Source organism: Malaclemys terrapin, chromosome 8 (genome assembly GCF_027887155.1).
Source record: "Malaclemys terrapin pileata isolate rMalTer1 chromosome 8, rMalTer1.hap1, whole genome shotgun sequence".
Taxonomy (NCBI): Eukaryota; Metazoa; Chordata; order Testudines; family Emydidae; genus Malaclemys; species Malaclemys terrapin.
Window position 1 is genome coordinate 335,786 of NC_071512.1, and position 11,146 is coordinate 346,931.

An 11,146-nucleotide genomic window follows, 5' to 3' on the forward strand; every position below is an offset into this window, starting at 1 on the left:
ATCTTGCTATCCAAGTCCTGTAGAATTTTGTTGTTAAAACTGAGTAGACTCAAGTCTCTCTTTTTTTTATGTTCCTGTTTTTCATGCTGACAAAATCTAACCTGACACCACAGGAACTCATAGCTGTCAGCCCCTGGAGAAAGACTGGGGAAAGCCCCATTCTGAGCCTCCCTTCTGGTCCCCAAACAGGCTGCCCCAGAATCCACGCAGTCACACAGGCATGTACTTGCCAAAGGCAGTAACCAGTTTCTGTGGGAGTAACTGAGGACCATCTGTTTCCCTCTTTGCTTAGGATGGAGTCTAGCCTGGCGGTTGTGACACACTGAGACTTTGGCCCAAGTGGGTCAGGAGTCTGAATCTCTGTTATTGACACTCCTGCCATCAAATCAAATAGGCCAAAATGCGGGAGCTACTCTGAGCATGTTCAGTATGGGAACAAGCAGAAGGGAAAAATCTGAGGCAGGACTGGCCCACTGCCAACAGTGCAGAAGAGAAAGGGAAAAGGGCTTGTGGGCTGCTGATTTGAAGGGAGGGTCCCTGAACCTTCTGTGGCAGGAGCAGCCAGAGCTCTTTAGGGTAGTAGTACCAATGTCAGGAAATGGTGGAGTTGGTGTTCGGTTTCTTTGAATATTGACACTAACTTACGCTGGGCTGTTTACTTTAGGTTAATTTGTCTGTCCTGCACAGGTGCTAATATGTGTGGTTAGTGCATTGTGTCTGTCCCTGTCATGAGAGGGCTGTGATGCTGTAAATATTAAGCCCGGCAGAGGAGTGTTTGCACAGCCTTTCTCTAGTCTGCCTCCTGTTGCCCTCAGGGCAAGTCTACACTACAGTGCTAGATTGGTGCAGCTGCGCTGCTGTAGCGTGTCTGGTGAAGATGTGCTATACCAATGGGAGAGTGGGTGCTCTCCCATCCGCATCATTACTCCACCTCCCCGACATAGCGCTAGTGTGACAGCACGAAACTTGCGTCACGGTGGGGGCTTTTTCACACCCCTGCATGACAAAAGTTAGATCAATGTAAGTGGTAGTGTAGACCTGCCAGTTCGTGCTCATGATTAACTTGCCCAGGCTCAGCTGTCAGATTCTCTCTGCTCACTGAAGAGCCGAGGCTACGCTGCACAGAGTGGCAGGAGCTGGTTTCGACTCCAAACTGGATTGCATGTGATCAGAGCCTCTGAACTGCAACAAATCCCCACTGCGCTATATTCTTCAGACACTGATCACATTAAATAAAACAAGCTACAGCTAAGTAACCTTCAGACTATGCTGCAAACAAATCTTTTGAAAATAAGGCGCTTTTGTTCTCAGCCCCAGCCCCATGTTTCACTCTTCAGGGCCCGAGTTATGGTGTGTGGGCAACAGCCTAATTTTAAAATAATAATTTTGTTTAAATAAACGGGAAATAGCTTAAAAGACGTCAAACAAATTATCCATCTAAGGGGCCCCAGCAGGCCCTCTCAGGGAAGGCTCTTGGAAGTAACAAAACCCTTATTTAGGTCAGCTGGGCCAGCTATTAGATTGTAGGAGGTGTAACAGAAAATAGGCATGAATTCTGCCAGAGCCCAATCCTTCCCCCATACACTGGATAAATGAAGCATTTGATACATGCATCTGACGAAGTGGGTATTCACCCACGAAAGCTTATGCTCCAATACAGCTGTTGGTGTATAAGGTGCCACAGGACTCTTTGATGCTCATGGGAGTGTTTAAAGGCCTTAAGTGACAACACAGCTGGGCATGTTAGAAGTGACTGGGAATCAGGCTTCCTGGTTTTTATTCCCAACTCTGTCATCAGAGACTCACTGTGTAATCGTGGGCCAGTCATTTTTCTGTTCCCCACTTTAGCCATTTGTAAAATGAAGATAATATTGACCTAACAGTGGTGCTGTGAGACTAAATTAACTATATGTAACCTATTTTGAGGCTCCCTTGCCGTGTGGGGTTATGGACGTGTGCAGAGTTAGTTCTATACAAAGTGGACTGAAGGAGTCATTAGCCTCTCTCTCCTGAGATCTGGCTGGCAGCAGGCTAAACACCTTTAGAAAAAGGAGGTGGAGGTGCTATTTATTGATGGCAATCTAGTGAACAAGACCCCTTTTTAGCCGAGGTCAGCAGCTTTGGAAGGAGCTATACAGGAGCTAGGTATTAGTATTTCCCATGAAATAATGAGGAGTCCTTGTGGCACCTTAAAATTTGTTAGTCTCTAAGGTGCCACAAGGACTCCTCGTTGTTTTTGCTGATACAGACTAGCATGGCTACCACTCTGAAACCTATTTCCCCTGAGGGACTCTTGCCTTCTAATCTGAGCTGCCAAAGGACATGAATATCCAGAATCACATATAAAAAAACAAAAATGACCGAGACCTTGATTACAGAGAGCATGTAGGTGTGAGCAGGCGGTGGGTGGCTTAGCAGTGGTTGTGCAGCCTCCTGCATGCAGGGGGCTGAGATGCAGTCCCTACGATTGATAAACACTTTGTTTTCTTTGGCTGGTGCTTCTCAGTAGTAAGAACCAAAACCACACAACTTCTCCAAAGGGCAGACAACTATAAAATACAAGCCTGCTGCCACAGGGAGATACATGCGGTGGCCCTGGCTCTTGGTTCAGACAAAGAGTGAGAGAATCTGGTTGGGGAGGAGTTAGAAGCTGGGGGAATTGGCTTGCTTTATTGGTCAAGGAAGAAGGAGTCCTATTCACATGGGACTCTGGGGTTTAGCCGAAGGAGGTGAGGTGGTTGTGAATGTGCAGCTGCTCCCTGTTCTGTGCCAGGAGCAGGCGTTTATATTACCCTGACATGGCTTTGCAGCAGTTTTCCCCAGCTCTGTAGGGGGGGGGGCATCACACAAGTGGGATTATGCAGAAGAGATACTTTCAAGGAGGGAGTTACTGGAGAGTAACCTCTCTGAGCTCTTTATGGACAAAGATGAGGAAGAATGATGGGTTTGTGGTTATGGATGTGAAGTGAGACTCTGGAACTGGGTTCAATTCCTGGCCCTGCCATATACTTCCTCTGTGACTTTGGGCAAGTCCCTTTGTGTTTCTCTCTACAATAGCACTGCTCTGCCTCAGCGGGGCTTGTGATCTTAAATACATTAATATTATAAGGCATTCAGATCCTACAGTGATAAGGAATGAGCCCTGCCACATGGGGTGCTGACAGGACAGTACAGAGATGTGGTTGGGAAAGGTCCAGCTCAGAACACAGAAATGTTTGTGTTTTTTGAAGTTTTGTATTTAGGAGATCCCAGAGTAGCACTAAATTCCACAGGAAGGATGATTTCTTAAAGCTTTGAATAAAACAAAATATCCATAAAGGATATTCACTCACCTGCCAGGCCCTAAGGTCACGCATTTGCTTCCCCTGCATAAGCTGCTGACATTACTTATCCCCAAAATAGTCAGGACCTGTCAAACCCCGTCAAGAGCGATGGAGAAAAGATGAGCCATAGGAATGAAGCTAAAAGCTGGGGAAATCAGATCAGGGTTTACAGTTTACATTTTCTGCAGCTGCTTCAGTAGGCCAAAGGACTAGAACGTGCAGGGGAATTGGAGAAACTGATCCCTAAGATATTACACATTAGAGTGGTAGGTGACCCCTAGGTCAGACCTGGCCTATAGGATTCCAAGTGGAAAAACTGGTGAAAGCCTGGTCCTGAGAGACTGGTAATTATCAGACTCTCTGAGCTTTGTGAAAAGGCTGAAGTACTACCTGCAGAGCAAGGAAAAGGGAAAAACACCAAACAAGCTGTAGTGTGTGTCACAGGGTCCCAAGCACGGGTACTGAAATGCTTTGAAAGCTGAGATCTGGCTGCTTTCCTGTTATACCTGGCCAAACAACTCACTGTGCAGCTACAAATGCCATCTTAGGGGAGTGGTGGATTCTCCATCACTTACAGAGTCTCTACCGCAAGAGTGAATATCTTTCTAAAAACATAGTCTGACTCAACCACAAGATACAGGCTGGATGCAGAAGAACTGGGCAATGTTCTCTGGCCTGTGTGAGGCAGTGAGCTCTGACCCTTCTGGCCGCAAATTCTATGACTCTGTGATTACTGTGTCTCAGAAGGTGCTGTACTAATCTGACAAATGTAGCAGAGTTATAGTTTAAAAAAAATCCCCCAAAATAGTAATATGAGTCCTCACATCTCTCTGCTTTTAAATCTTTGTTGAGAAGAGGAGGGAACTGCGGTATTTGTCTGAACTGCAGGATTTGACCTGAAATAGTGATGTTCTACTGTACTTAGTTTTATCTCATATTTTACCATTACTTCTTATTTGTATTGCTGTAGTGCCTAGGGACCCTAGTCATGGACCAGGGCCCCATTGTGCTAGGGGCTGTACAAACTCAGAAAAAAAGGACGGTACCTCCCCCTAGTAGTTTACAATCTAAGTATCAGACAAGAGGCAACAGATGGATACAGACAGATGGGGGAGAACAAGTAAATAATGAGACAATATTGATGATAGGCGGTGGTCACAGCACACCAGCAGCCTAACTTTATAATTTCAAGGCATTGTATAATTATTAAGCTAACTAATTAACCCCTCCAGCCCCACTGTGAAGTAAGTATGTTTTTCCTTACTTTATAAATGAGGAGACCAAGGCAAGGGAGTGAAGTGACCTGCCCAAGTCCACATATCAAACCAGTAGTAGAACAACCAGGATTAGAGCTTGGGTTCCTGACTCCTGACCCCTTGCTCGGATAATCAGACAACAACTCTGATATAGAATGAAGAAAGGATGGGTACTTCAAGGTGCTGTAGTGAGTGCGGATCCCTCAGTAGCAGGCTCAGGCATGCCAGACTGGATTATTTTCACTAGCAATGTCTGTGGGAGCCACACACGTGCCCCGAGCCTCCTTGTGCTCCTATACAAAGACAGAAAGAGCAAGGCAGCCATGGCCCTCCCTCAGTTTCCATGCAGTTCAAAGCCCATGCAGCTCAGGGCCCTGAAAGCAGGGATGGAGGATGGGTTGTGGGATCCACACTGACAACATCTCGAAGAGTAAGTAGCTGTTTTCTTCTTTGAGTATGTGTCACTATGGATCCCGGTGGGTGACCAGCAAGCAATACCCTCTTCCAGATGGTGGGTATGAGGACTATCAGTCATACTACTCAAATAAGGATTGAAGCACTGCTCTTCCAAACTTGGTGTCTGCCTCAGTTGCCAAGTCAAGTATGTAATGTTTAACAAACGGCAGTAGATTACTCCACCGGGCTACCTTACAAATCTCAATGGTTGGCACCTTTCTGAAGCATGCTGACCATGTCTCCTGTGCTCCGGTGAGTGTACTTTGGCGTCCAGAGGGACAGGCTTGCCAGACAGCTGGTAATAGGTGGAGATTAACTGCATAATCCACTGGAGTCTCTGTGAGGAGATTGTCTGTCCTATTGATAGACCTGGTATGTCTACAAAGCGATGAGGAGAGAGACAAAGGGTCATAGTCCTGTCTAGGAAGCAAAGAAGCGCTCTGGAAATGTCTCACCTGTGAAGGTTCTTTTATTCTGGACAAGAATGAGGTTTCAGAAGGAAGAATGGTGGGGTGATTGACTTATTCATGGGGAATTCTGAGTCTACTTTGGTAATGAACTTGGAGTGTGGTCTCATCACTTTGTCCCTGTGAAATTATGCATATGATGGCACTCTCACTGAATTTCTGTGCTGACATAATGGCAACGAAGAAGACCATCTTGCTGGTAAGGTGGTATAAAGAGCATTTGGATAGAGGTTTGAAGGAAGCCTCCATGAGACACAAAAGGATCACATTAAGGTCCCAGGTGGGTGTAATGAAGTGGGAATTTTTTGTAATATTTTTAATGAATCCTATGGGATTCACACTTCAGTTTCCCTCTATACTTTGCATTGCTACACCGTGGAGGAGAGGAGGAGGGTTAAGTCTGCTTTTGGGGGCAGCACAGGCCATGAGATGTAAGTGTTGCCTTGCTGTCTGAGATGCAGTGAGAGTCATTAAGGAAGTGTCTAGAACCTGCTGAAAGTGACCCATATCAATGCAGAATCTGAGACAATGGGAAGCCCTAATGACCTACTTCTTCGATATGCATCCAAAGAAGTGGGCTTTAGCCCACGAAAGCTTATGCTCTAATAAATTTGTTAGTCTCTCAGGTGCCACAAGTACTCCTGTTCTTTTTGCGGATACAGAATAACACGGCTGCTACTCTGAAACCTAATGACCAGAACAGTCACACCCAGCAACCTAGATGAAGGAGATCCCCTCTCCCCTCCTCCCACTCCCACACTTCACATCAGGGAAGTTGAACACATTCCCAGCTCTAGCACAAAGGACTGAGACGTGGCAGGCAGAGGACAAAGAAGAAGCTGACTGCTTTCACCTGGGACAGACAAAGTGGTCAAAAGAAAGAACAGGAGTACTTGTGGCATCTTAGAGACTAACAAATTTATTTGAACATAAGCTTTCTTGGGCTACAGACCACTTAATCAGATACATAGAATGGAACATATAGTAAGAAGATAGACATACATACAGAGAACATGAAAAGGTGGAAGTTGCCATCCCAACTCTAAAAGGCTAATTAATTAAGATGAGCTATTATCAGCAGAAGAATAAAAACTTTTGTAGCGATAAGAGACTGAGCCTGAATAGAGTCCACTACAGCGTGACTAGTGGATTGTGCTGGCTTGGCCACATGGAGTATGTTTGAACCTTAATTTTTCTATGCTAACCTAAACACTTCCAATCCTGTGTTCCAGTTGACTAATAAATCCTACTCTGTTTTGAAAACGCTGCCTGCAGTCACTGAAAATACTTACTGAGGTGCATTAGTCCCTGAAGAACATACAAGTCTTTAACTAGGACTCTATCTCAATTGGATTCGCTGAGCAGAGCTAACAGCATGAAACAGGAGTGCTGGAGGTTGGAGGCTCAGTCTTATAGGTGGAGAGGCTGCATTACCTACCCTGAAGGAAGACTGAGACCCTGTGGGGGTCTGGCACACTGAAGTGGGTCCTCCAAGAGACTGTTTAAAAGCTGGGGCATAGCTACTGTCCTGTTGATCCATGACAGGGGGCATGATAGAGGGCAGACATGAAATGGGCCCTTGATCAATCTTGACACTGTAGGGTGTGAGTTAATGGAATGTGATCGAGCTGGCACATGATGCACTGATATTGCTGCTCTGCGGACCTTTAGAGAGATAAATGCCAGTCCCGCCTGTTTCTGAAGCAGCATGTAATCCAGGATCTTTGGGATCTGGGCTTCAACTGGATTTACATTGGTTTGGGTCACCCATATGGCAAACCTCTTCCATTTCACGGAGCAGATCCTCCGAGTGGAAGCTTTCCTGCTCTGCATAAGAATTTCTTGCACTTGTCTAGAGTGCTCCCATTCAGTGATGTTCATTCAGCCAGCATCCAACCCATCACATGCAGTGACTGTGGGTCCCAATGCAGTACTTGAATCTGAGACACCGTATCCAGGCAAGAGGGAAGGCAAATGGGAGGTTGGCTGCACAGCTGGAGTAGGTCTGACAGTTAAAACTGCTTGGACCAGTATGGGGCTATCATGAGAACAGTAGCCTCCTTGTCCCATCTGCTCTTGGATATATCTTGGGGATGAGAGGGATTGATGGGAAGGCACAGAGGAGACCTTGAGACAACTGAAGGAGAAAAACATCCAGTGAGATCCTGAGATCATTCCCTGCACCCCACACACCAAGCAGAAGATTTTAGTATTCTCTGCGGTGATGAAATCACCAGAATATCAGGTCTAGGATGGATTTCTGCAGTGACCACTCATGGTTGGTTACTACATTTCTGATCAAGAAATCAGTAAGGTTATTATTGACCCCTGAAAAATACAGGGACAATGGAGTCACTCCATGTTGGTGACACTATTCCCAGACTCAGTGGTTTCCAGGCACAGTGGGACAAGCAAGCACCTCGTTTGTTGATACAGTGCCTCGTCAATGTATTTTCCATCAGGATCTGCACTACAGAGTTCCATAGAAGAGGTAGGAATGCTATACAGGCCAACCCGATGGCCCTCAGCTCTAGGTTGTTCATGTGCAACTTCAGATTGTATGGAGACAACACTCCTTGCATTTGGAGGTGAAGCTAGTGGGTGCCCCAAACTGTCTCTAATGGGTCCATAATAAGCACCATTGCTGAGGAGGAGGTTAAGATGGACACTTCCTTCCCCATATTCAATGGTACTAGCCACCAGATAAGTTCTTGTAGGACTTTGGGTGGTACCATGACCAATTTGTCCATGTAGTGCTTGGCTGAGTACACTGTCCTTAGTCCGTGTTGTAATGTCCAAAGACTAAGTCTCTCAAGCAGCATCACATAGTAATCCCATGCATCTCCTGACCATACTGGACAGTCTTGCCATTATGTTGTATATGAGCAACTGAAGGGACCTGAATCTGTCTTCCAGCAGATATGTTTGCACTGACCTTGAGTTGAGTTCCTATGAATTCTGTAATTTGTGATGGTGAGAGATGATTTTTCATAGTTCACCAGGAGCCCCAGCTGAAAGAACAGGGAGAAGATTCCGTCTAGAACTCTCTTGGTCTCATCCTGGCCTTACCCTGATCAGCCAGTCGTCCAGGTACAGGTACAAGTAAAGTCCCTGTTTCCTTATCTGTCCTACTGCCAAGCACTTAGTGAATACTGGCAGTGTTGTAGAGAGTCTAAAGGGTAGACGTCTGTATTGGTAATGACCGGACCAACCGTGAATCTGAGGTATTTCTTGTGGGTTTGGTGGATGACAGTATGGAAATATGTATCCTGAAAGTCAAGAGCCAGGACCCAGTCTTGAGCTTGGAGCAATGAAATAATGGAAGCAAGCATTACCACCCTGAATCTGAGGTGTCACATGTATTTGTTGAGTCTCCACACTTAAAGTGCAAGTGCGCTCACTGTCTCTCACACTTCCCTAACACACAAACACACACACACACACACACAATGTCTCTCTCAAACAGACTGGCTCTCATGCCCACATACACTGTGCCTCTCATGAATCCCAGTCCCCCAACACAAGAGAGCCCTGGGTTCTGGCAAGATGCAGCCCCCATGTGACAGCGTGAAGCCTGCCTTAAGCCACTACCAGTGTGACAGCAATGGGGGGAGTTTCTGGGGCCTGTGGCCGGGGTTGGTGGCTGTGCCCCCTCGACACACTGGGGTCAGTGGCACCAGCTGGGGACTGCCTTCAGCGGAGCATAGGGGCACCAGTTTAATAATACTGCGTAGGGCCCCTAAATCCTAAGGACGGCCCTGGCCAGCCTTCCCCAAAAAAGTCTATTTTTGAGGACCTAAAAAGGGAAACGATGGATGGAACAGCCCAACATCTTGTCCATGAATTAAGCCTATTTCCACCACACACAATTTGAGTTTATTAATTTCCAGTTCCACTCTTCTTGTTTACCAGGCATAACCTTAATACAATCCTTGAGTTACATCAGTAGGTCTTTTTGTCTGGACTAATTCAGTCCATCTGTCTCACTTTTGCACCTTTTCACATCACCATTTCTTGTTATCAGTTACTGTGACATTTTATTAACTGTAATTCACTTTTGCAGTTGAGCTCACAATCAGGGTAAATTTATAGGCCCAATTATTATAACAAAAAGAATCGAGCTCTGTATTTCTCATGGACCTCTTCTATGACTCCTAGACGGAGCAACAAGGCCACTTCCTAAAACTGTACATGTCTTAATATTATAAAAATTACAAATTGAAGGGTTGCTGCCTTAGCCAGTCAGGCCGCTGCCATTAGAATGTACAACAGTGGCAAGAAGCTTTCAGAGTTGGTGCCAGATAAGATATTACAATTTTAATTTTGTTTTAGATTAAACAAAACATTAAGAAAAACCCTTTTTTAAGAAGAAACCAAACCCAGAACATAGAAGAAGAAGAAACTCTGAAAACTGAGCTTCCTGCCTTAGAATATTCAGAGAAGTAAAGCCCAGTACTTACAAGCCAAAACAGAGTTCCAGAGGAAAACAAAAGATGATGTTATGTGAAATAGCCAGTTAGGGTCCTTCCACTTGCAGGGTTAAAGGTTACCTTCTTGTTGGATATTACCATTTATTGTATTGAATGTTTTTAAACTTTTGGGAAACAATTATTTGCTGGACATATTAACTAACCCATTGACTTGAAACATATTTAAGAATGATACATACTGTACTGAATCAACAGGAAACCTATATTACTCTAAAACAACAGTTCTTCTTCGAGTGATTGCTCCTGTCTATTCCACATAGGTGTGCGTGCTCGCCTACTGTGGAACAGCCAGGAGCAACACATCTCGAAGAACGCCAGTTACGGAACAGGTAACTGTCCTTTTTTACACCAATTCCTTGTACATTCAGAATGGGAGCTACATTATCTGGCCCTGCCTGTGCAACCAATATTATTTGTTACTGACAGTTTATGTTTTCTGGAACAAATGCTGAACTTGGTGTGTCCTTGGTTACATGTGCAGTTAAACCTGTTCAGTTCTGTTTAGCTACAGTCAGTGTCAGCAACCAGAAATGTCTGACGTGTAGACAAAGTATCTGTCTGCTTTTTCTGCACCATCCGCATTAAACTGCTGTTGTGTTGGGAAGAATCAGTGAAGTGGCAGATCAATGCGTGGTTCGGGGACAGTGAGACGTGGATCAGGATGTCTAAAAACTTCAAACAAAGCCTTGAAAAACATATTATTTCTTAAACACATCCATAGCTACGGTAGGCGCTGTGCCTAGTCACTGCAGTGTCCTTTCAGATGGGTTGCACTCCTACCTGTTAGTGCACTTTGGACCCAGGCAATTTCCTGTCTGAAAGAAAATGAGCGGAGAGCTGCACTCGACTAGTCAATGACCCTAATCTACCTTTATTACAAATAATTTCCACCAATAGGCTGGAAGCAGAGTGAGAATCAAGCAGTACCTTGGGCTCTTCACTACCTTGACTACCAGCCCCATTCCCAGTTCTTGTCTTCTCACAACTCCCCCCTCAGCCCGCCCGCCCCCAGACCCAAAAGGCTGTTTCACCCCAGTGACTTTTTACTCTCTCTTTAATCACACTTGGGTGAGCGGTGCTCTCCAGCAGGGCAGACCCATTCCGGGTGTGGGACCCATCCCTGCCCGCCTGCACTTCCCTATCCCCAATCTGAT